Source organism: Anas acuta, chromosome 2, assembly GCF_963932015.1.
Source record: "Anas acuta chromosome 2, bAnaAcu1.1, whole genome shotgun sequence".
NCBI classification, from domain to species: Eukaryota; Metazoa; Chordata; class Aves; order Anseriformes; family Anatidae; genus Anas; species Anas acuta.
Window position 1 is genome coordinate 97024611 of NC_088980.1, and position 25674 is coordinate 97050284.

The following is a 25674-nucleotide window of genomic DNA, read 5'->3' on the forward strand; positions in this document are numbered from 1 at the left end:
AAAAAGAAAAGAGAAAGGAAAAGAGAAAAGAAATAATAAAAAAGGGGGAAAAAAAGAAAGTGAAAAAAGAAAAAAGGGGAAAAAAAGGAAAAAATGAAAAAAAAATGAAAAAAATGAAAAAGAAGGGGAAAAAAGGAGGAAAAAGGGGGGGGAAAGGGGAAAAGCAAAGTTTCTCTTGGCAATGCATCTGGGGCAGCCCCGCACCTTGCCGGGCGGAGGGAGGGCCGTGGGAAGCGGGGCAGCGGCAGCCCCCCCCCGGCGCCCCCCTCTCCCCCCCGGCACGGGCGCGGGCGGTGCGCGGGGGCGGTCCGCGGGCGCGGGGCGCGGCGGGGGCCGGCGGGGGCCGGCGGGGGCCGGGGGCCGCCCCCGTGGAGCCGCTCGGCGGATCATGTGCAGCTCCTCGCCGCCGCCGCTCGCATGCGGCGCTCGGCTTCACCTTCAGGGCGGCGGGGGGGCTTCCCCGCGGAGGAAAGCGGCCGAGGAAGAGGTGAGGGAGGGTACCCGGGGGTGGGGGGCAGCGCCCTTGGGGGAAAAGTTCGCCCTCCCCCCCCCCCGCTAGCACGCATGGGATTGGGGTGTCCGTCCCCCCCCCATCCCTGCTTGCAGCCCCTCGGGTCCAAAATGGGAACTTTTGGGGTGTCGGGGACCGGTGTGGCCGCTGGGGGGGGCAGGGGGCTCCGGGGGGGCTTTGCACGCTCGGGAGGGGGGCGCTGAGCGCCGTGTTAGCCCGTTAAGAGACAAAGAGCAAATTGCCTTCCTTGAAAGTAAAACGCTGCAGCTAATGAAGGTGGGTGATGGGGCTCCGAGCCCGAGGAGCCGCTTAAATTATTGAGTGTTTTCTTCGCCTTTCTTACTCTTATTATTATTATTTTCCCGATGGTGCCGGCTCGGCGTGCGCGTAAAAACGCCTCGTATTGCGCCCTTGTTCCCGAGTTGCTCGCAGTTGCTGGCAGATAAGTGAGTGCTCCCCATTAAAGAAGTGCACAGTTTATCAAAGGAAGTTGGGGGTGGGTGGGGAGAGAAAACAATTCTTCTCGCATAGACAGCGAGAAGGGCTCGAAGGACGGTGTCCCCGGAGCGATCCTTTCCAGGAGAAGGGAGAAAACAGCCCGGGTGGGGTGGGGGGAGTTGGATGTGGATGGCAAAAAAAAAAAAAAAAAAAAAAAAAAAGGGTGTGGGGGGGTGGCTGGAGAGGCAAGAAGAATAGAAATAATGCAGTTCCAGACATTTTGTGCTATAAAAGCTTTCCTCCTCCTCCTCCTCGTCCTCCCTCCCCCCGCTCCTATCTTCGGTGCTCATTAGCATCCGGCGGAGTTGCGAGCCTAATGCGAATTAAGCACCCGGGCAAGTTTGGGGAAAGTTTTCTATGGGTAAACTTTGTTCCGGGCGACTAAGGTGGGGGATTAAAGCGGGCGGGTACGTGTGCGGAGGCTTGTGGGGAATGACAGCCAGCCGAACCGTGTCTTTTTTTTTTTTTTTTTTTCAATTATTATTATTATTATTCTATTTTTTGCTCGAAAAAGCAGCAAACCCCCGCAATTAACTGCCGTAGCCGAACCGTGTCCTCGAAGCTGAGGAAGTGCCGGGTCGGAGCCGGCACCGTTTATTTCTCAGGAGCCTTTACTAAAGCTGCCGGCAGCGGGCAGGGATCTTCGGGGCAATGCGCATTGTGCGTCCCGAGCCCGGTCCCCGCGTTGCGGCTATGGGCGCTCGACGTGCCAATGTAAAATTTGCTCGGGCTACTTTGGAAAACATTAATTCTGCTCTTTATTTAATCCAGATGCACGGCTCCCCTCCCCGCCCCCCCCCCCACTCCCCCCCCCCCCCCCTTTTGCTGCCTTATTGTTGGTTTACGTTTTCTGAAAAGGCGACTGGTGTAACCTGTGGAATTTGAAATGCAAATAAAAGCCTGTGGGAGTTGAGGCAGAACAAATCAGCATTTATAAAGTGAAAAAGATTTAATGTCTTTGAAAGCACTGCGAGATTTTTTTTTATTTATTTATTTATTTATTTTTTTTTTACAAGAACCGAATCGTGACGTCAGGTCGTTTGGGAAAGATTTTTTTTTTTATTATTATTTATTTTTTAATGTCTGAAACCCGGGTATGCGGAGTGCTTACAGGAAAAACAGATTACAAGATTAACATCTGTTAACATGATCGTTTATCTCCAGCCAAAAATAGGTCAGGCCTTTCTTAAGGAAACGCGATTGCCGGCCGCATGATTAAATAATGAAATTAGGCTGATGAGTTCATAAATTAACGCGGGTCGGCAGCATCTATAACCTGACCTGTGACAAAAACATGCAATTCGGGGCGGGGGGGGGGGGGGGGGGCGAGGGGGAGCAGCGTAAGGTCAAAGTCCCTTTTTGGGGAGAGACTCGACTCTTTCCTCCTCCTCCTCCTCCTCCTCTTCCTCCCCGCCCCGGACTGCCTCCCCCCCCGGGGAGCCCAAGTTCCCTCGGCGGGGAGGGGCGCTGGGGGTGTCACGGCCGGGGGGGCGGAGGCAGCCCGCAGAGGGGGGGACAAGGAAAGGGGGGGGGGACACCGCCCGGTCCCCGCCCGCCCGCGGTCCCCACCCCGCCGGGGCGGCTCCCGAGAGCCCCGAGCCCGCCCCCGGCCCCGCCCGGTCCCGCTGGGGGGGATTTGGGGGCAGGATTTTTTTTGGGGGGGGGTGTCCGGGCGTGGCGAGGTGCGGCGTTGCCTTCAGCCCCCGGCGCATCCTCTGCCCCGGCCTCGTTATTTGCATCCAGGCTCCCTGCAAACGGGGGTGGTGCTTGGTGCTTTTTTATTTTATATATATATATATATGTGTGTGTGTGTGTATATAAATATTACATTATTTGTTTTGGGGAAGAGAACACAGAAGTACCCCAGCCGACCCCCCCCCCCCTCGGGCCCGTAGCGAAGGTCCCCCCCGCGCGTTGGCGCTGTGCCACCGGCTGTATTTCACGCTCGCTGCGCTAAATGAGTTAGCAGCGAGAGGGTTTTTCATTAACTCGGCTTGGCAACCACCCTTGGGTTGCCCCCCTCCCCCCCCAAAAAAAGCAGAGTTTTAGGTGCAGGTGTGTGCGTGCATGCGGGGATGTGGGTGCTGCACTGAGGCAGGTGTGTGAACACTTATGTGTGTGGGGTTGGGGATCACAGCTGTGCTCCCCCCGTGCAGCCCCCCAAGACCCTCAGGCTTGCTGTTGCCGGGGGATAGCATGTCAGGAATAACTCTATTGCAAGAGGTCTTAGGTGTTTTTTGGGAAAAGCAGCATTTGGAGCAAGGTTTTCATCAAGGTGGGGAGTATTTGGGGAGTTTTGCTCATGCAGTGAGCTGGCATGGAAGAGTGGTGAGTGTTGCTGCTTTGTTTTCCACCAATGCATCCTTTGGCTCTGTCTCTACAAACCCAATGTTGGCTGTCCCCTCCCTGCACACCTGGACCTGCCAAGGATGATCACTGGGATTTTAGGGAACTTTCTGCCCTGTGAAGCTGGTGGCCAAAGTTGTGCGGGAGCACCTGTGGCATGAGGAACCCTATGGTTGGGTTGTTCAAGGGGGCATCTTCAGTCTCACAGGATAAAACCTCTGTAGCCATTGTGAATGAGCTCCATGTCGCCAAGTGATTTTGGGGAGGGCTCGTCGGCTTTGTGTGATGGGCACCGTGTATGCCCTTACCAGTGCCTGGTGTAAAATACTGCTCAGATCTCTCTGATAATTCTTGTCTGGGCCTCATTGTCAAGCCTCCAGTACCTTTAAAGCCCAGTGACATAGGAGGGGTACCTAGTTAGTATTGTGTGGCCTGCGTGAACAATAGGGTATTATTTACCACCACCACCCCCCGAGGCCCCCAAACTGTTAGTTGAATATGTAGGGATAATACAAAAAGAGGGGAAAAAAAAAAAAAGGAAATATTATATTAAGCAGCAGTGGGAATAACATTGTTTTAAAGCAAGGAATGATGTAACAGGTTAGCCAAAACATGCTTAAAGAAGGGAGTGGTGTTTGTGAACATGGCTCCTATCTAGGCGCAGCATGACCTCCTCAGTTGCTGGCCGCGACTAAAACAGTATGCATCCAGAGCTGCATGCAGTCCCTCCGTAAATATGTACAGCTATTTCTCTGCACATCACAGAAAAGAAAACAGTTTACATCACCAAGATGAAAGCTACCTATTGTTACTTGCCAGTGACCTCAGTAACAGTGTTGCTGGCTGGGATGGAGCGAGGAGGTGACATTTAACTTTTGGAGATTAAAGTTTTCCTGTGACAGTGACTAATGTCTTTGCTTTAAAAATTAGTCTCATTGTATGTTTTTATAGTTGGTCATAGTATCGTGCTGTCACTGAGATTTAATAATGCCAATTATCAACACAAAAGTACCCATCGGAGAGGTGAAAAGGGTTGTGCCATCCTCTGAACCGCTGCCTGTCCAACTGCCCTTCTAAGTGCAGTCACCCTTCATTTTAGCACACAAAGATGTTTAAGACTTAATGTTTTACATGTCTGCTTAGGAAACAGGGACGTTTTCTTCAACTGACTGAAAATATGAATACGCTTTAAAATGCACCTTGATGTGGGTGCTTGTGTAGCTGATGCCACAGGGGACAGCCCGGAACAGCGTAGCTGTATGAATGATATAGTCATGAACTTCTGCAAACTTTGGGTGGTCTACTTATTTGGGTCTCTTTTTAAGGGCTTTACGTGCAGGTGACTTCAAGAGCTACCTGTTGTTACCTGTGATATTGCCTGGTGGGTTTTACATTGAGATCCTATCTAGCGAAAGGCAGATTCTATATTTAGTGTGGTCCAAATCCAGTCAAATCAGTAACAACTTTGAAAGACCTCTCTTCTGAAAATGCTTAAATTCATGCTTAGCCAAGTACTTCTGTGACTTCTTTGGGAGTACATACTGTCTGCAGAAAGAGCAAACGCGTAAGATTTGTGAGACCGGTGACAAAGTCTGCGCATGAATACTCAAACTGGAAAGCTGGGTTTGACTGTCTTGTTTCTTAAAGTCATCAAAATAGAAAGCTGAAATACAAAGTGATTGCATTTTACAGGAAGTAACTTGTCTGAGCTCGCTAAATTTACAAGTAAAATGTGCCGGTTTAAATTTTTGAGACACAAGTATGACTTTGTAGATACACACCTTTTAAGCCTGAATGGGCACTGGATTTCGGCTCAGAAAGAGAAGTTGAGGAAATGGACTGCTGTTTTTCCTGATTATGTGGTGTTCCTCTGTTGGGTAAGAGTGTGTACAACCTTCCCATAAATTGACTTGCTGCTTGTGGGTGCAGTGCTGTCCCCTAATGAGCATGCTTGCCACTCCCTTTGACTACTGGGATTTGCATGAGGGTTTCTCAGGGTGGAATTACAGTTTCTGTATTTCAATAGCAGAGCCTGAAATCCTTAAGAATATTGATGCTTAATCAACTAAAACTTACTTTGGTGTTCTTTTTTTCTTATTACTCTTTTTCTCTGTAGCCATAAACTTCATCTGGATAATTAATCACAGCATTGCAAAAAAAGCAGCCAAAAAAAAAAAGTCACATTTATTTGATTAGATATCTGCAACATAAATATTTGAACCTTGGAGCAACATTGCTTTTTTGAAAGCAGACATCTTACATGTTGCGAATGTTTATACGTTTCAGTGCTAGGATAAAGCTGTTATGACTCAGTCACTTAAGGCAAAATTCTGATTTTCAGTTACCCACTGTAACTGCACAGTAACTCTGGGGGGGCATCATCTGCACAGAGCTTTGGAGTTAGGACGTAACGAATAGCAGCTTTCTTGTTTGTAACTTGTACATGAGAAGTAAGTGAGACTTCCTTTCCTTTTCCAGCAGAAGTGATTCTAGTAAATATTATGGTAGGGAGCCTGCGTTAAAACATGCTAGTGGGTTATGGTCCAGGTAGTTACCATTGCCATAGCTTTCATTAGGATGATGACTTCATTGCAAATGTTTACTTTCATTACCCAACTGTTAGTCAGCAAATGTTCTGTCTCTTGATCTGCTGAACCTGCTTTGCTATTTGAAGCTGTTGAGCTTTGTGTTGTGTGTGTTTTCTTTTTTTTTTTTTTTTTTTTTGATGCAATGATTGCTCAACGTTGATTATTCGTTTTTTGATGTTGTTTACATCTTGGTTATCTGTAGAGCTGCATCAGTGCTGTTACATGTTTCATGTTAGCAGTTTCTCTTTGCATTCCAGAAACTGTATTACGGCAACACTTCTTATGCAAACAGACTCAGGGAATTAAGCATATGTTCCAAGATTAAATTAGTGCATGGATGGACAGTGCTTGTATCCCTTCAGTTGCAGCCAAACTATTTATTGCCTAATAAGTTCTAGCAGGTATTTTATAGCAGTAGCACTTGGCTGCTGTGAGATAATACGTTTGTTTACTGCTCCTGAGTCGTGTGCTAATGTTGTGAATAGCATGTGGTGCAGGGGCACTGGGAAGGCGGCTATTTATGCGGTAATGAAGTCACATGTTCAGGTTTGTTAATGAAGACGGTGCGCTGAGCTGCTGCAGACCTTACGGTATGGAAGCAGAGGCTTTTACTGGGGATTCACAGTTGCTTACGTTTGGATGACTATTAAAATTCCCTTTTGCTAATTGTTCATTGAAATGATTGATTCTGGAAAGGAGTTAAATTCGTATTAGCAGGATATTGTGTAGCTTAATACTTGTTCCACAAAATCCATGTTTCATTATAGGCAGTGGCAGAAGCCATAGGCCAGGCATTGCTGTTGCACAACCGTCGTAAAGCCAAGGTAACTTTAGTAGAGTTGGGCTGAATTTACAGGGCTGTATGTGGGGATGAATTTAGCACACAGCACTTAGCTCCTAATTAAAGCTTATAGCATTACATCAGTAATCAGGGCACTCTTAGAATCTCTAAGAAATTACTTTTTTCTTTGTCTGCTCTTCTCCATTTTCTTGCTTACTGTCTCGCCATCCAACGTTGGGAGCTTGCCTCCCCATGCTATGGCTGTCATATTTACGTCTCGGAGGAAATGTGTTCCAGCAGTCTACTCCAAATTGCAAAGCAGGATAATTTTGTGGCTCCCCAAATCTTTAAGGACAGTTTCTAAAATGATCTAGCTTTTAATCTTCTTTTCAAAGTAAAATAGAAACTACAAAGCACATGTAATTACAATTTGTGGCTATTTTTAGCATCCTGACATGTTTAGTTTATACTGAAATGATAAAAACAAATACTCAGCACCCGAGGTAGGCAGACAATTTTCAAACCCAACAGCATCCGCTTCATCTACACTGTATGTTATTTCATACATTTGCTTTTTTTTTTTTTTTTTTGTCTTCTGTTTTGTTTTGTTTGTTTGTTTGATTTGTTTGTTTTTGGTTGGTTGGGAGTCTAACAAAACTGTATATCTCAGTACATTACAGAGGGGTGCAGAGAAAATGAGAGCTCTGTGCATCAGGTAGTTCCGGTTTGGAGTGTTTTGCTGAAAATCAGATCATATGTCAGTGAGTTTTAATGTATTCCAAACACACACATGCTTTTCTTTTTAAGCAGGTAGAATGAAGGAAGAACAGTGAGTTGGCTTGCTGCTATTTTTATGCTGTGCGGAAACGCTCGTGTTGGTTTGTTGCAGTGATAAAGCTGCCTCAGTAGTATTTTTTTTATTTTATTTTTTTAAGTTTTTAACAAGATGGTGATCAGTCAAGTGGCATTCATTTTCAGGAAATAGACTGGTAGAAACAGAGGTGCTCACAAGTGCTTTAGTCATAACTGTAGTCTAGTTTTAAAATAATGTTTATTCATTAACAATAGGTTGGGGAAAGAAACTATTTTTTTTAAAGGACAGTGTGTGTTCAGTCACCATGTGGTAGTATTTAACCCGTATTGTGTGAACTGGCAACAAGTCGCATTTATGCTCTGACTTGTTTTAGCATTTAGACTGTTCTTTTTCTCAGATCTAGTACAATAAATGATGCATTTAAAGTTGTGCAATGTAACTATGTCTTTTGCTATTTTGCCTCGTTGTTATAATGATACCAGGTTCATGAGTAAGCGATTTTTTTTTCCTCCTGAAATAACTTCTTAAGAAATAGTTGAGCTCTGAATGTTGAAATGATTTGCGGGAAGTGTTACGAACAATAGCCCGTGGCATGACATGCTGTAAAGAATTGCGGGGCGAAGTGTTACTCTGCTGGCTGAAACTAGAGCTGCTCCTTTGATAGCTGAGGATGTGCTTGGAAAGACTTTTTTTTTTTTTTCTCCTTCCCTCCCCCTCCGTACAGTCTCACAGAAGTTGCTTATTTGCCAGTTTTAGTAGATACACTCTGTCTTCTCTTGCAGTAGACTGTGAGACATCCACATTGGTGTGCTGGTACCAGTATTGGCAGCCACAAGTATGATAAAACCATGAATCAGGCAGCTGAAGGATTGACTTAAACCGTGCAATTAGGGAAATGAGGTCATTTATTTTCCCTTTGGATTTCAAGCCCCTAGTGGTTGTCTTTTCAAACTTTCTTTCTCTGTGCAGTCATAGGTATGGACATTTTGGGGGCTTCAGGAGCTGAGGCTCTACTGGGAAGCACCGAGATATGCAGTTAGCCACGCTTGGTGTGTCGTGTGAGAACTTCCAAAACTCATTGGTGCTCATTGATGAGATACCAGTTGCTCACCATCTGTCTCCTAAACCCACTTCTTTTAACCTTGGAATACAAAAATATTTCAACGGGGTTATTCACTTGTTTGTGCAAAGTGTTTATAATAGTACCAAAAAACTGCTAAGCTTCTTCCAGTTTCAATGTGGTGTTTGAATACCAATTTATAACAATTAGAAATGTCTAACGTTGTAATTTACAGAAGTTGAAGGGAGCATTAAACACTACCCTTCCAACATTAAATGTAGCTTTTCTTCCAGTATGTAGCTGCTTGCATGAAACCAAGGGTCTGTCTTCCAGATTGTTGTGCTATCACGTTGAGGTATCCTTGAGTAAACTACCAGTCTTGTAAATTATCACATCAGCTCCTTTGTGACATCCTGCGTATAACTGTACCTTTAGCTGATTAACACAATACTTTCTTGATACTGTTTTAAACAACTCTGTGAAAGCTTATTTTAAGAGCATTTTAGAGAAGTATTTTCATCAATGCTGAGAAATGCTGCAAGAAATCTATAAATACATACTTCAATTAGGCTTGCTCTGTTTGTCTTTTTCTTCCTTTTTCCCCAGCTGAATTTTACCTCTGTAATGAATGCTGTGATCTTCAATGCATAATTTATATTGACATTAATAATGATACTTGGAGAATCTTCTAATGTCGGTTTGAGAAAACATTACAGTTTATGTTGTTAACCCTCATCCCATTAAATCTGAACTGATTTTAGTAGAAAGAGCAATGGCTATTGATGATAGGAGGAAATAATTCACTTCTTCTCCTTGTAGCAAGCATATTAGAGAGTTCGTGTTATCGTGAGTGGTACATACCAGGTGTCAAGTGACATGCCAGGCACACAGCTTTGCTTCTGAATGACTCCTTCCAATTAGAAAGTAATGGCTTTAAAGGGATAAAGCTGGTAATCGGAGTCTCTCAGTGCTCCAATGCTGGTACGTGTGCAAATGTTGTTCTTTATCTACTTTTTTTCATGATTTAAAAAAGTTTTGGTAACCTTGGGTAAATTTAGAGGGGAAAATACTATGTGGAAATTGTGGGATTAATGGTTTAGCAGTTGGGATTAAAAATAGTCTTAGCAAATTACCCTGTTGATACTGAAGCCAGAATCTGTTAATGGGGTTACAAGCAGATTGGTTTATCAGTCATTTATTTTCTAGGTTGATTAGGGATTATAGGTTGCCATGTATTTCTATCACAAAAGTGAGCAGTGCAAAAGGCTAGGATTTCTAATGTTTCATTTCAGTTTCACATGCTTGAAAGTCAAGTGTCTGGAGCTCGAAAGTGTTTTCTGGAGTGTGTTGCCCAGGTTTTGGTGTTCTGAAGTGGGTTTCCAAGGCGCCTGGGTGTTGTAAAGTGGTGGCTTGGCTTGTTCAGGGTCTGAAAAACAAAGCTAAGACACTAAGGCAGTTGGTGAAGCTTGCAGGCTACTAAGAGCTAGACTTGAAAAAACAGTAAATTTAATAAATTAATTGTTTGTTGTTATGTTTCTTGCTGCTTCAATGAAGAACCTACAGCACTTTATAAGTCATGATAATATATGTGATGTAGGAAGATGAGGTGTGATCGTGGGATAGTTAAGTTGTGGACACCCTGTAGTGATCACTAGCCTTCCCCCTTTTTGAACAGCTATAAAGTTAAGATTAGTCCCTCTTTGGAGTTATGCAAAAGCTGCCTGGACATGGTCCTGGGAAACCTGCTCTGGTCTTGCTTGAGCAGGGAGCTGGACCAGATGGTGTCCAGAGATCCCTGCCAGCCTCAGCCACTCTGAGATGGCACAGAGGTCTCTCATGGCACGGGAGCTGCAGTGTGCAATAGATTGATGACTTTTTTTCTGTCCTATTCTGACTTGCAAACAAACTGCTTACATGTGTAACAAGATGTTCTAGCTGCCACCTGTATGTTGCAGGTCACATATTCGTCTCCGAGCTAAGCAGAGAATTGCAAACCAGATCATTCCCTCAGAAATTACCTAAAAAATAAGTGCTGTGATGGAGTCCTTTAGATATTAATCTTATCAGTGCTATCTAGCTTGGGAGGTTCTGTGGCCTTTACACCCTCTACTATAGTGTCCTGATGTTAAGTTTGAGATAACCTAGTGACATTTATTAGCTTTACAATATTTGCTGAGTGAAATGCAGTCAAATGACAGATGAAGACGACTTCTATATCTTTATACCTAGATCTTGGGCACTGGAGAAGATTGGTGGCGAGGCTTGCCAAGGCTTGCATCTCTGTCCTGAAGAGAAAGGCAGATGGTTATTCTCTTAATATGGCTCTTTTGGGTCTGTGTGAGTATTGTGCTCACAGAGGGTGGGAGATCGGAGAGAAAGCATGGTGGACATGGTCAAGGATGAGGAGTCAAGGGCAATGGCAGGGTCAAGAAGTTTGTCAGAAGTTTGCTTCAAGGCCTCTTGTCTTCCAGGTCCTTGTGCAGACCAGCATTGTTTACTCTGCAGCATGTAGGGATTTCCAGCATTCCTACTGGTAGGGTTGGAAACATGGCCATCCAGGCTGGTATTTCCTCTACACCAGGAAGAAAACATGACTCAGGAGAGACTCTGCCCTTTGTCCTACCCATGGAGGACACACTCTGTCTTAAACACTTTTCAGCATTTAAGAAAAAAGGACATGGTGATCAGAAGTACAAGTCTGACAGCAAAGATGCTAGACATGAAACAGATTGGTGTTGTTCTTACAAAACCATTTCAGTCTGCTTTGTTGAGTATACTTTATGCTTTGGAGAAGAGAACAGTAGGGCTGAGATCCCACTTTGTCATTCTAATATCCAAACTGAAGTTTTCGGTTTTAATTTTCTCAGTAATCTGTTTTAAAAAATAAGATACATATAATAGGCACAGGGGTATATGAATGTAAAAAAAAATGTATGAGAAGTAATTTTGCAGAGTAATAAAAATGCTCTTTACGCAGTCACCCCTGCTTTCTTTGTGTGACATAGGAGTCTGATGGGTTTTAACTGGTAAAACTTAGTTTTCTCATGGAGTCTTACAGCCGCTCAGAGAACTTTGCTGAGTAATCGATGCATGAAGTTACTTCTTGTGGGATTCTACCCACAAGGTTATACCTTGCGTTTGGGACAGCAGAGCTGTGTGAGGATTAGCTGGCTGACTTGTAAAGATCTCTCAGCCATTTCACAACTGGCATCAGTGTTGGTCTCTGTAGAGAAACTGGAGGTGGTATGGGCAGCATCTGCTCTAAGAGCCTAAGGAAAACAGAAAACCAGGCTGTGAGGAGCTGAACACAACCTTGAAGGAAAAGGGGTATACAACAAGAATGCACAGAAATAAGAGGGGTGGGGAGGGGAGAAAAGGCAGAGGGAAGGGTGTTTCAGGAGGATCCATGGATGTCCAGGAAGACCGGAATGGTAGAGAACCACTCTCTTCCATGCCTTGGGACACTTGGTTTCTGTAGATGAGTTTCGGTATTATTTGTTTCCTCAGAAATCTCCATATCAGGAATCTGGATTTATTTGTGTTACAGTAGTAAAAGTATTACTGCCCCTTGGTGATGTTTTTCCTTTGTAAGCAGAGAGGATAAGGTGTCGACTGGAGCTCCTCCAGTCCAGAATCACTGGATGTCACTGCCTGGGATGACTTAAAATGGTCTGACTGAAATCTTTATTTCCCTTGGCACTGGCCTGCCTGGTTGCCTCCACCATCCCACAGCAGCATGGGAAGGAGGCAGGGCATGTGAAGAGCTGTGTAGATGTCTGGTGTTTGTGCACTGCCTAGCACTGGGTGGTCCTGCTCTGTCACCAGGGGTCCTGGGAAGAATTACAGTGCAAATAATTGTAGGGGGGTAAAGAGAGGAGATCTTAAGCAGAAGAGGAGGTGGTTGGCCAAGCATGTGTGCCTGCCTATGCGAGAAGTAGCTGGAGTTTTCTTTTGCACAGCTACTTTAAGGGACTTAGGACTTGGTTCCCATTGCACTGCTCACCTCCTGCCTCTCTGTCGCCCAGATCCGCTTTCCTCTGTGATCCCCGTCTCCTGGCTGCTGTGCACTTCTGAACTTGATCTGGTGCCGACATTTAGAACCAGAACATGGCAGGGACTTGGGATGAGTGGGTGGATGTGGCACGCTGAGCATGTGAGGTTTTTGGGGGAGGAATATGAAGCGGAGCAGGTTTGTGTTCAGGATGAGGACAGGAGCAATCCGAGTGTTGCAAGGGGACCATGAGAAGAATGGGGCTATGCTGGGAACGTGGGGTGTTGGCTGGGAGGGTGGCAGGCAGGCTGCTGACAGGCACCCAAGCCTAATCGATATTTGGCGCTGGCAGCAAACTTCCTAAAGAGAAGAAACCAAGAAATTCCTGAGAACGAAGAGAATTTGTTGGAACTAGCTAGGTTTGTGAAAGATGCGTGCCAGCAAAATCAGCCATTAAAAAGATATATATGTATTGAAGTCTGTTGTTCATACCTCGTCTTTTTTGTGAATACTCATGAATCTGATGAAAGTGCACATTTTCTAGACATGTCCTTTACTGCTATGACTTTAACTCTGATTACTTTTACAAAGAATGTGCTGGATATAATGTTTCTGATCTGTTAGAAAGGAGTAATAACCTAATGTTTTGAGCATTTTAAAGGGGTTAAAATGAAGACACACAGCGGTTTCTTCTTCCAAGCTTCTCTAGTTTTGATAGCTCTTCTTGCTAACAGTCATCCTATAAATCAAACCACAGCATGATGATCAGGTAAAGGTGTGTGGAAACACGCCAGGCATTTGTTTTTATCTGACACAAACTCGGTGGTTTAGGCTTACAAAAGATGATGATTTATCAGGGCATTATAATTATAACTATTGTCATGTGGTGGCACCCAGTAGCAGTGATTATCTGTTTCTGTTGTTCCCGGGATGTGTACAAACACACAGTAAGAATCAGTCCCTGGACTCGATTGTATCTTATTTGTGTACATGTGGTTGTATGGATCCATTAACGGGTCATTAAAATTCTTCAAAGCATATCTGCTGTCAAGTTAAATGCTAATAAATGTCAGTTAATTATCATAGCCCTCTTCACAATAATAAGTTATTAGAATTAAATTTACTGTGCGTTTTACTAGAGAAAGGGGAAGCCAACTTCAGCATTTGATCCCCAGCTGGCATTTGAATGCGTATCCACAATATGTGGCAATAATTTGCCAACAGTCTTTCTGGTAGTGATCGCTGCTGCCTGTGTGTTCATGCTCTGGAAACGCTGTCTGCATTTTTCCTCTCCTCCAAAAACCTGGCTGGTGTCTGTGCAGGGACCATGGGCCACATCCAGTCCTTCCCAAAGCATCCAGGAAAACTCTGCGGGTGCCCAGAAATGGAGGTAATGCCAGCATGCCTGGGTTGTCCCAGAGGTTAGGGACCAGGAAAAACAAAGGCGGTTCGTCTGTACGCTAGCCTGCTTTGTATCAGTGGGGTAGTAGTGACAAAATGACAGAAAAAAGTCCCATAAAATGAGAGCAACCAGGAAGGAGAAAGTTTAGCATGACACCTAGCATGGATATATTCATATGTGTGCAGTGCTTGCCCGTGGGGTAAGGTATCGTTTATGCAGTTTTCCCCTCAGTGCAAAGATGCTCTGCTTTCTCAAACTGCAGTGTCAACACTTTGGTTTTGGTCATACAGCTTATTAGTAAGGGCTGTATGGCACAGTGAATATGCACAGATACAAAGCTCACATTTATGTGTTTTCTGAGCAGTGCAGTGCAGCTGGGAGTAAAGTGGTACCGTATCTCATGGACATGTAAATGGCTTTATAGTTTCTTGGGTATGCTGGTTAGAAAATGATACAAATCCCTTTGCTTTAGGAACTTGTATCATTTTGGCCCCTGGAGACTAACATTTTGAATTTCACTGGGATTTCCTCCCCTAGCGTCAGCCACATTAATTTAAATTTATGTCAGCATACGTGAAACCAAAGGTTGATATTCAGTGTGCTAAATATGCGCTGTGACATAGAAAGTGTAGCAGGATGGAAGGAAAATCAGCTAACAGAGAAATGCTAATGGAGCATCTCCCGTGCCTCTGTGCTTTACTTAAACCCTTGATCTGCCTGAGTCATGTTTAGTCCTAGCACAGGTAGGTACAGCCTACACCGACTCCCTCTGGGTCACAGAACAGGGTCGTTTGTCTCATTTTCTGACTGCTTTTCTCTGTAACCCAACCTGCCGTGTAGGCTGGTGATGAATTCATCGCTTTTGTGTAGTCTCATACGCTCCTGTGTGTGTGCACACAGACACACACATGCACTGCTACAAAATAAAATCTTCAAAGCCCTCACTGAATAATCTTTCCTGACATCACTGAGCGCTTATTACTCATCTGAGGAGTCTCACTGACCTCAGAGACACTTTCTCATGAATAAGAGTTTACCAGTGTTAGCAATGGTTTCCCAGTCTGGCCCCACTGACTGGTGTTATTACTCATTCTAAGCACGGCATTTCTTTTGGAGACAAAACCAGGTGCTGGTGGTACCAGGTAATGATTTGAAAAATGTGAAATTGTTGTTTTCACTTCTGTTATTGATGCTGGCAACCTATTTTAAACCAGGCAAACGTAGTACCTATAGCCCCGTAGGTAAAAATGCCTCCTTGGTAGCGCAGCATCATGTAGAACACTTCATCTTTGTGACAGCACATTGTGATGCGTTTTTATCCCCCTGCCTCCTGTTCATCCTGGTGGACTCGATTCACTGTGGAGAATTGCCATCGCTAGCCACTGAAGTGGAGATTTCGGGGGTGCAAGTCTGGCTAAGTTGGTGCTCTGCATGTATGGGACATGCACATGTGAGTCCTGTGAATGTCTTTGTTTAAACTACAAGTCCATTGTTAGGGGAAAAGTGGCACATGGCTTGGTAAGTAAGGGGAAAATGAAGGCAATGTTATTGTTATGACATCTTTAGGCTGATACAGAGGTTCTGTTTTCTTTACTTCCTCAAATATGCCAAAAGATGCCTGGCTAAGTATTGTTTAAGAAAATACACTTTCTTGACAGAATAACAGTGGGTGATACATTTAATGGCAAAGGCAAGAATGCAACTTAATTAATAGTGACTTAAGAATCCAGCAGTTTTTCAGTATTTCTGCTTTTCTTATCTTCATAAAGAGCAAAAGATCCCCTCTCCCTCCCCTCCCTTCTGGTTTTGCGGAAGTAGGTTGTTACTAATCCTCTATACTTCTGAGGTTATACATTAGCAAGGACCGTATTATTAACCCTTGCATGTTCATTGTTTGGAATATAGGCATATACTGTGCTTACACACATGGAAAAAAAGGTCACAAGATTTATTTTGAAGCTATAAAGGTGGATGTGTGGTGCTGGCAATAACCAGAATGTACCCTAAGGCATCCTTACATTGCCAGTTGGGATTTGAGCTTTTATACAAGTAAATTTTATTGTCTAGGTTAAAAGCCAAATTCATTGAACCAAATTAATCTCTGGTTCATTTCCAGTGTTGGCAGAGTTTAACCAGGGACAAATGTAGCTGTTTGGTTAAACATTAAAGGATATTATTGATTTGATATTTTAAACTAATATTAGAGTAAGCTCAAAATTTAAATATGTTTTGAAGTTTTTCTGTGGGGTTGCTGTGCTGCCAATATTAAAATGGATTTACTTTTTTTTTTTTTTTTTAATCAACATACTTGCCAAGAGTACAAAGCTTGTAATTTAACACCCGTCCTTGATCTGCCAAGCTGATCCATCTAGGCAGATGCTAGTGGCCACTTGGAAACATATTGAACCGGTGGCAAAGAGTTGCTCTTGTGGGTCAGTCTGTACAATTGGGGGGTTAGTTTCAGAGGCAATTAATGACTCACTGTTGCCCAATTTTAGAGCTGAAATAATTCCTCCATTTAATTATGAGGAGAAACTCTGCCTTTCTTTGAAATGTTTATAACAAGGATAAAAACGCAGGTATTGTACCTTACATTTCAGGGGAAACAATTTGGCTGTTAACTGCACGGAGATGCTATATTTGCATATCAACATAACCCAGCCATTAGTTTACAGATTCAGAATCCTCCTGGAAATGCCACAAGTCCACAGTGCCCTGGGTGCTACGCTTAGCCATTGAAGCTCAGATGTACTTTCCAGATCTATGAAGTGTCTGAACTTTTGCAGCTCCCCGCTGGCTGTGTTTTTCCAGGGCACTCAGGCGCTTGGTGCTCTTCCCCAAGTCAGCTGTAATTTATGCTTGGTCAGAAGAGTCTCAGGCAGCCCAAATGATAGCATTGCAATTATCCTCAGAAACACTGTCAGCTTCAAAACGGCAGCTGCCGGAGCGGTTTATGCAAGTTAAAGGCGTGGTTATGTCCATGATGCTGGTCGGGGCTCAGGTCTGGGCTGGGGACCTGCAGGCTGGGAATGTGCTCCTGCAACAGCTGTGGAGTTGGGAAACAGAGTCACCGTCAGGAGTGGGTTTTGTTGTCTGTTTTTCTAAAAGCAATGAGGAGAAAGTGGGGGAAAAAAGATTCAGGAAAGCTAAAATGTTGACATGAGTAAATGAGACAAGCAATGATTTAAATGACTTCCCTGCTAACCACCTAGGTAAGATTTTTCCCCTTCCTCCTTGTGTCCCATCGTGGCAGCACAAGGCGTTGAGCAGGGAAACACATTGCTGTCAATTCACCCCATTCTCCTCCCTGAGCTCTTGTGCTGCAACCCCTATACGGATGTCTTTTGGCCAAAAATTCCCCTCTGGTATCATTTTAGGAAGCGTGTTTTGACAGAGTCGGCTTGCATATGCTCTTAGAGGCAGTCACTGCAGGTGTCACTGCAGATAAGACTCTTCTCTGGTGTGCAGTTGGAAGACTCCAAGACAAAGAAATCAGGGAGAATTACTTTTTTAAGAAGAGCAACTACTCTTCTTCCTGAAAACAGCATAAATGTTAGGAAATGATGTATCAATGTTGGCTTTACCTCTGGGGAGTCTATTTGTTTTAATGACATGTTTGTTTTAGATGGTTCCAGGTGAAGGAAAATGTATTTGCTAATACAAAAGGTTTTGGTTAATCCGAAATGGTGGTTTAACGTCTGCAAAGAAGTGCTCAGTGTAGTGTCAGGTACACTCGTTTTACCCAAACCTTGCTACTTTTTCATTGATATGGGGGGCTTTACTTAGCTCAGTGGTCTGAGTAGGAATGTGCAAATGGTAAGCTCATAGGTAAGGCTGATATACTCACTAGATCACTTTAGAGACACGTGAACAGGAAATATTCCTCATTATGTCAAAGGAGAAAATGTTCTGGGATTGAAAGTAAAATTCAAACACCAAAGTCATCTTCAGAGAATAATAAAAAATACACCCTCTTGCCCAGTCAAAAGTAGAAGTGTGTGGTTTTTGTTTGTCTGTTTGTATTTTTTCTAACCACTACGGTGTATGCGCTTGGGCACAGAAATGATGCCTTACCATGGCTGTTGGTGGACAGATGACCTTCCCAGAGGTCCTGGGCTGGGTTGGTTCTTCAGCCTGTTCTAGTCATACTTTGAGGAAAGAGATTTGTATGAAATAGCTGAATCTATATTAAGAGATTTTTGTTTGTTTGTTTTTCCTAATCTATCCACATTGTTTCTTTTGTGGTTTTGACACTCATGCCTGTGAAGACTGTATCTGCTGAGAGATTTTGTTAACACACAAGGTGTCCTATGTAATTTCGCAAGGGGGAGGAGGAAAGGATTTGGCTGGGGTGTAGCAATTAGCAAGTATGCTCAAGTGTGGTAAGGCCAAGTTGATGCAATTACCAGGGTACAGTGCTGTGCTTCTTACTCTTCCTCTGGTTACTGACACTGGGACTCCGGTGGTATTGGCTGATGAGGCATCCCGTAGAGTAGCAGGGCATCTGTGTGTACGAGCCAGCTCATACAGTTCATTATCTTACCGATTCAATAATTTGGAGCCGTATTACAGCATAACAAAAGGAGTTTGCCTACCTCTTCAGATTAGCAAGATCTGTCTTTTAAGACAGGATTAAAATGTAATTACTCTGTATTTATATAACAATTGCTTGGATTGGTGTATGCTAGGTAGTTTATATAAACTTTCCTTTAAGATTGTTTCTTGTTACTTCATTTCTAAAAGCTATTAGTTGGCTGAGAAATTGGTGGGTGTTTTTTAATATAAATTGAATATAGGAGTGTGGTTTTTTTTTTTTTTTTGCTTTTTTTTTTTTTTTACTCTGTGTACGGGATTATTTTACTCTGCGCAGTGGTGGAACCTAGAAGGCATTTGAAGTGACTCAAAATTAGTTTATTTTGGTGCAGGCTGTTCTTAAATTGTGTCTATGGCTTGCATGCCTCATACTATGAGGATTTCTTACCCATCCGTGCAAGCCAGTGGGTCAAGCTCCTTGGGCAACCAAATCCCATGTAAGAGAACCACTATTCCTCACTGTGTTGTGTCTTTGTCACAGCATCTCACAGCGGGGGGCAGATTAGGGAGTGGTGATATGGGGACCTTCATGCCATACCTCCTAGGAAGGAGGAAAAGGCAGGGGTATGGTGTTGAAGTGGTGGCTCACCTCTGCTGGATGTGTTCAGGCAGTTTTGTTTGAGTTGAGAGCTTTGAAGCCTTCTGATGGAAACACTTCCTCCTCGTCCCCTGTCTTCACTGTCAGGTGGCTGGGTTTTTCTATTTTCTACCTACACTTTACCAGAAGTGTAGGTTTAGCTGCCATGCTTTACAAGAAGAAAGTGTTTCCTGTTGAAAACAGAAGTTATGTACAGAAACATGTTTGATTTCTCAATTCTGAGTCTCTGTTCTCTATCAGAAAAAAAGTTGGGGTTTTTGGTTGTGTGTTTTTTTTTTTTTCTTGTTCCACTCATTTAGTTTTACAGAAAAAAGATTCAAATTACATTATTCAAGACCATGTAAAACATTTGAAATAATTTTCTTGGCAAGCAGAGAGAATCTTAGTGAGTTGGGAGGTGGCAAAGGAAGAGGAGCTAAAAAGTAATGGTGCAGTGAAATCAGACCTCAACATTTTTTCTGCCAAAACTCAGACAGCAATTTCATTTCAACTGTAGAATGACATGATAGTTGCCCCCATTGCAACATCTGAATAACTGTGAGGAAACACCTGAGTATCTCTTGTTTGCTGACTGTGTCTTGTTGGCTTCATGGAGTGACACATGCTTGTTCTTCAGTTCAGGCCTAAATGCCCACAGCTGCCCTTGCTTTCCTCCATCAGCAGGTGGTTATTTGTATGGATTACAAGGGAAGTGGTAACAGCTTTGTGTTTCTTGGTGTTCTCATTCTGCCTCCTAGGAAGCTTTAAGGAAATACGTATAGCTGTCAGGAATGTAAAAGACACAGAGTCTTCTTGAAGAAGAGATACTTGTATAGTTGATGAAATTGCAGCCTTTGGGTGCTGTGGAGAAATGAATTGAAGTCATTATGACATTATGGCAGAGAGTGCCTGATCTGCCAAACTGTCAGTTTTTGATGGACACGGTGTCTAGTGACATGATGTTGCACGAATGCCAGCCGGTTTCTCGTTCTGTCAGCATGGTGGTGATGCTGCCAAGGGATTGTTACTCACTCAAACTATTGCAAATGCAAAACGCTGCCGATCAATACTATAGATGGACAATTTGTGTTTGGTGATTATCAAACCTCTATTGGTCTTTCAGTCGTGTGTGTGTTACATGGGGAAACAAGTGGTTGAAAGGACCAAAGTATTGGTAGCAGGTAATATTTGTAAATTAAACTATAAGCATTCTCAGCACTTTGTAACTTCCAAGATTACAAATAGTTTCCTGACAGCTTTCCAGCGTCAGTTTCATTTGGGAGAGAACTCACTGATACCCTAAAATTGAGGGAAAGAGAAATCAATAAAAGTATTGAAAAGTGTTGATTTTTATATATTTGGTGTGTTGTGTGTTTGTTTAACACAGCACTTAGTGAGCATCCCAAAGAAATGATTTTACAACACTGCTGTGACTAAATGCCTCCCAAATGAGTCTGGAAGCAGGTTCTAAAAGTGGAGATGCAGCAAAAACAAAGGGAAAACTTGAAAGAGTGAACACTGACATTATGCAAGATAGCAGAAGAGAAATGTTTCAATAATGGTTACAAGCATTCATACAAAGGGAAAAAATAACACAAAACATTCCCACTTAATAGTATTGATTTTACATTTGAAAAATGAACTGCAGCTTATTGCTTCCAACTCGTAGAGAATGCCATCCACAGATACAGGGAGAAGTATGATGGAGAGGTTTTTGCTATGTGCTTAGACAAAGTAATGCTGGAAGGATTAAAGGACTTTTCAGGTGAGGTCATCCTCTAATGCTTGTTGGGAAAGCACAGGCATCTTGTCGTGTTGGTTGAATATATTTTGAGCGTGAATCACAGAATTTCTAGGTTAAGATTTTTTAAGAAGAAGACCAAAGCTCTGGTCTTCTGTTGGCATCCTTTTGTACAATTCTTTGAAAGGGAGTGTGCTTTTTATTTCACTGTGACAATTCCTTGTTTTTCATGTGTGTTGGTTTACCATTGCTAGAACAATGCTCAAATTACTTATTCAGACAAAAACTGTAAAATCTGGATGACCTAATTAAGGATGTCTAAATTGGCAGTCCTGTGTCCTGGTATTAAGGTATTCCCTTACTCAAAAGAGCTGAGTACTTAGAAATCCCATTGCAGTCAACGGGAATTGCAGTAATAAGCACTTTGAAAAGCAGGCTCTCCTTGTTAAGCACTTAAACACGGTTTATAGAGATACCTGAGACTTGAAAAGTGTTTGCCTAAATTAGTAACCTAGTTAATATCTCCAGAGCCAATTAACTGTTCAGAAAATATTTGCACATCATTTTGAAAACTTCAGCTTTAATGTTAAATAACTTTAAATACTGTTGTGGGTTTTTATTTTTTTACTTAGAGCAGATGAATAGAATTTGATAAAGTGTTTTAGTACTGCCTTCTGAAAGAAATCTTGAAGTATCACACTGAAATCTCTGATTTCAGTTTTTGTTAAATTTACTGTGACATGATTCTACTAACACTTAATATGTATGAGTAGCTTTGAAAATATGAGCAGCCCCACTGGACTTAATCAGATTATTTATGTGTGTGAAGCTACTCAGTTGCGTAAGTGTTTGCAGAATTGGGGCTTGTGTAAAGTTTCAGTTAATGACTTAAGTTTCTTTTTTGTTCAGTTGTCTAATAGCTTTTAAAAAATGTCTGAAAAGCCTGCATTTACAGCACAGCCCACTCTCTGCATTCCGTTTCAGAAAGGAAAATCATTTTAAGGTCAACTTTTGTTTCTGTAGAAGGGAAAAAAAGCAATGTGGAAATAGAAGAGATTCTGGCTTTCTGCATGTTTCGTCATTGTCACAATGGATTCATTCATAAACCTTTGCGAAGACGTGTTCTGATATTTTTTCTCTAATTGTAAAATGTAGGTGCAAGTTTTCCTGGAGAATAACAACACAAAAGCCTTAATTTAGAGTTGTAATTATGAAATGCTGACTTGACCATTCAGAGCAGTAAATGGTTTTATATGGAATGAGGAGATGGATGAGGCTTTCGCTAATGCAGGGCACTTCAGGACACTGTAATTTATGTGCATCAGATATTTGTATTCAGGCAGTATACAACAGAACATGTGGAAATGGTATGACTACATCTTTTAGAAAAGTATATTCATGAAATAGCAGTTTTAAAATAGATCCTGTAATACTGTGTTAGCGTGTGGACAAACCATGAGGTTCAGATCATCCTAGATTTCCTCAGACAATGTAAAATGCTTTGTTGCTATTAAATTTTGAACACTGCATGTCCTTTAAAATAGACATTCTAGGTAATATCTGGAAGTTTAATGGTTTCAGGTGTTTTTTGGCTTGCTCTTCAGACAAAATGGGGCACTTTCAAGCAGCAGTTAAAAGTGTGCTAAAACCTTCTACACTAAAAGATGGACAAAATGTTACTTCCTTCAAAAAGTCACTCTGTAACACCCCTTCCCTCTCCTTTTTTCATTCCTTCTCTGTACAAGAGAGATTTTTTTTTCCCTTTCTAGGTGTGCATTCTCAAGTACTTTACGCTAAACTGGCTGATTACTCCTAATAAAAATAAAATAAAATAAAATAAAAGGGCATTTGAGAAGATACATAAAAACACAGCTGGTATTTCCAAGGGAACCTCCAAAATTAGCTGCCTAACTCTCCTTGGCTACTTTGAAATTTTTAATTTACAGTTCTCATTTTTGTCTAATTGTTGTACACCTGAATACAAGTAAATACATGAAATATACTGTATTATAAAACTGATGATATCTCTCATGTCAAATGGAGAAAGAAAAGCAAGTTTTCCTTAATAAAAAGGGCCAGGCTGAGGTGAGACTTTATTTTACCAATATTTTATGGCGAACCTGCATAATAATAATTTGTGGAATTAGAGTGATACTTAAGTAAAAATATCAATCTGGGTCACAAAAGATGTAGAAGAAAGAAATGTCTTCATGTGGCTGGATGCAAGAATGAGCTGACCTCTCAAAGACATTTGATCTAGGGAACTCACTGTACCGAGATGTTATCAGAGTAAAACATTACGTCTCAGACTAAGTAATGAAGAGGTTACGACATATGCCTTATGGCATAAGAGAACTACTAAGAGCATGAAGTTAGAAAGACAACTTTTCAAACAAGGATGCTGTAGCCTGCTTCTGTATTACTTTGCATCTCTACAGTTGGGGACATCATCTCGTGTGGCTGTTCTTATGTTGTTGTGATGATGCTATTTTTACAAAAAGTTTTTAACAATTTTTTTTCTTTTTTTTTTTTTTTTTGTGAATCATTGCCATAGAGGCTCAAATTTTGACAAACTATCCTCATGATGGTGCATGCTCTGTTAATCTTAGTGACAGATACAAACAATGTATGCCAAAAAATGGCTCTGTATTCAAATGAAATGTATTTAAAACAAATAAACAAAAAAACACACCAGCATAGCAGTTAAGTTCTAGATCAGCCAAAGTAAAGCCACAGAGTGCTTGCAATTTTTCTGGCTCCACTAGTTTAGATGAATGGTGAACTGGCAGCACTTGCCCTTGATTACTGTCTGTCTTAGAAATGCTTTGTATATGAGAGTCAGTTCGTATTAGAAATAAACACTGTATTTTTAGGAAGGCAACTTCTTTACTCTGCAATCTGTATCTCATACGCTTCATTTCAAGAACAATGTTATTAAACCAGCAATTCCTTGCAGATCTACTCTAGAGACCAAATCTGAGGTGTGGATTGATCTTGTGTGTTGTTTGTGGTGTTTTTTTTTGTTTTGTTTTTGTTTTTCCTTCAGTGATGAAATGAGCATCAGCAGCAAGCAGATTTGCTGCACATTGTTTCTCCATTCATGGAAAAGCTGAATTCAATACTATCAAGCCAGTTTCCTGTTTAAACGGCTGTTGTGTTTTTTTTTTTTTTTTTTTCCTCTCTTCTCGTTTTTGCCCAGAACTGGAATTAAGATTGAAGCAAGAACCAACTATTTCTTCCTGACCTTGACACATGTTTGCTTTTCTTGGCCAGATGAAAAAATGTTAGAACAAACTTGATGCGAAGGCACTAACAGAATAATTAAAACCTTGTATATAGTTTATCAGTTGTTGGTTATGTTTCTTCAGATAAGTGATTTGGTAAAAATAATTATAATGCTCTGAGGAAATCTGCCTGTGGGCGCTAGAATTGTTGGGTGAAGAGCTCTGGTTTTGTGCATGTTTGTATTTCATCATCGTGGAGAATCTCCCTGGAAAGATTTTATTGTGCTGAATGAATGAGACCAACTTTTGGCTTCAGTCTTTGTTCTCCGTTGTTTTGTGAGGTACTTTAAGAGGAGTGCCTTCAATGCCTGAACAGCTGCATTTCTTCCTTTAGGGCTTTCACCAGTGAAGAACAATAACAATAACGTGGAGATAACTTAATTATAAAACGCGTAGATGTTGTTTCGCTTATTTGAACAATAGGCTGGAGACATGGGAATATGAACCAGTGAAGCAATAAACATTCCTCTAATAAGGAAGCATTTACAAATGAAGTAGCTTTTAATTTCTGTATTTCTGTGCTATGCCGAAGATATGTTGTGGTTTTATGCCTTGGCATTCAATATGTTTATGTCACAAAGGGCTATGGTAGTAGTTTAAATATTTTTGGGTTGCAGAGACCTTATAAGGAAATGTAAGGTGATACAAGCTGCTCTTTCAGTTGCACTTTCCAATTATTTAATGCATACGGAAACATAGTTCACTTTAGGTTTGTGAAAGCCATTAATCTAATAATATCAATAAGAAAAGCGAGTCTTCATGAAGTCACCCGCTGTGCAGTTAAAACTAAGCTGGAATATAAATTGATGTTTTTGCAATCCAAGGAGTTGTAATGCAGTATCACATAGCCTAGCAACAGCTCAGTATTGGCATAACTCACTGCCGTAATGAGCTGCTAACACATAGGTGTGGCAGTAAAGTGTATAAACTATTGCAAGCAAATCCCAGAATTTGCATGTGTTGCTTTCATTTACAATGCTAATAGAGATGACAAACATTATTAACTTATGGTAATTAAAGTGCACGTCTGTAACTTTATGACATCTCTACAGTTTGTTGTATTTTAGGTTGCAGGAAACATTATAAACTCTGAAAAAGCTGTGAAAAAGGTTAATAGAAGTTACTGAGTACAATTCGAGATTTAAATGGGGAAGACTATAAAAGTATTCCTGTTTTTCTTACTCAGTTATTTCCATATATTTCATGGTTCCTAAACTATTTTTTCAAGGGTATATCTGTGTTTGTGTATATTCTTGGTTAGGAGAAATGCTTAAAAATGACCGCTTAGATGCGTGTAGACAATAGATGTGTCTGACTCTTTTTTAATGATTTAAAGTTGTTATTCAGTTAAATTAGACCTCATGGCACTGATACACATCTGGTCATTACTTTCTTTTGGCAGGATTTCCCTACCAGTTTGCCTTCATTAACAGCTACCAAGTGACTCTTAAAAAATAATTAAAATTTCATATGATGGTATTTCTAATA

The 25674-nt window shown here is 41.9% G+C and overlaps 1 protein-coding gene across 2 annotated transcripts in view; it reads left to right on the top strand.

Moving 5' to 3' along the window:
* The first annotated feature begins 330 nt into the window (after window positions 1–330).
* The window catches only part of ZNF516 (zinc finger protein 516), a 107264-nt gene continuing 81920 nt past the window's right edge, over window positions 331–25674 (top strand). For both annotated transcript variants that reach the window (XM_068671338.1, XM_068671339.1), the window contains exon 1: window positions 331–487. The gene's annotated coding sequence lies outside the window, so the exon portion shown is untranslated. The remainder of the gene's footprint in view (window positions 488–25674) is intronic.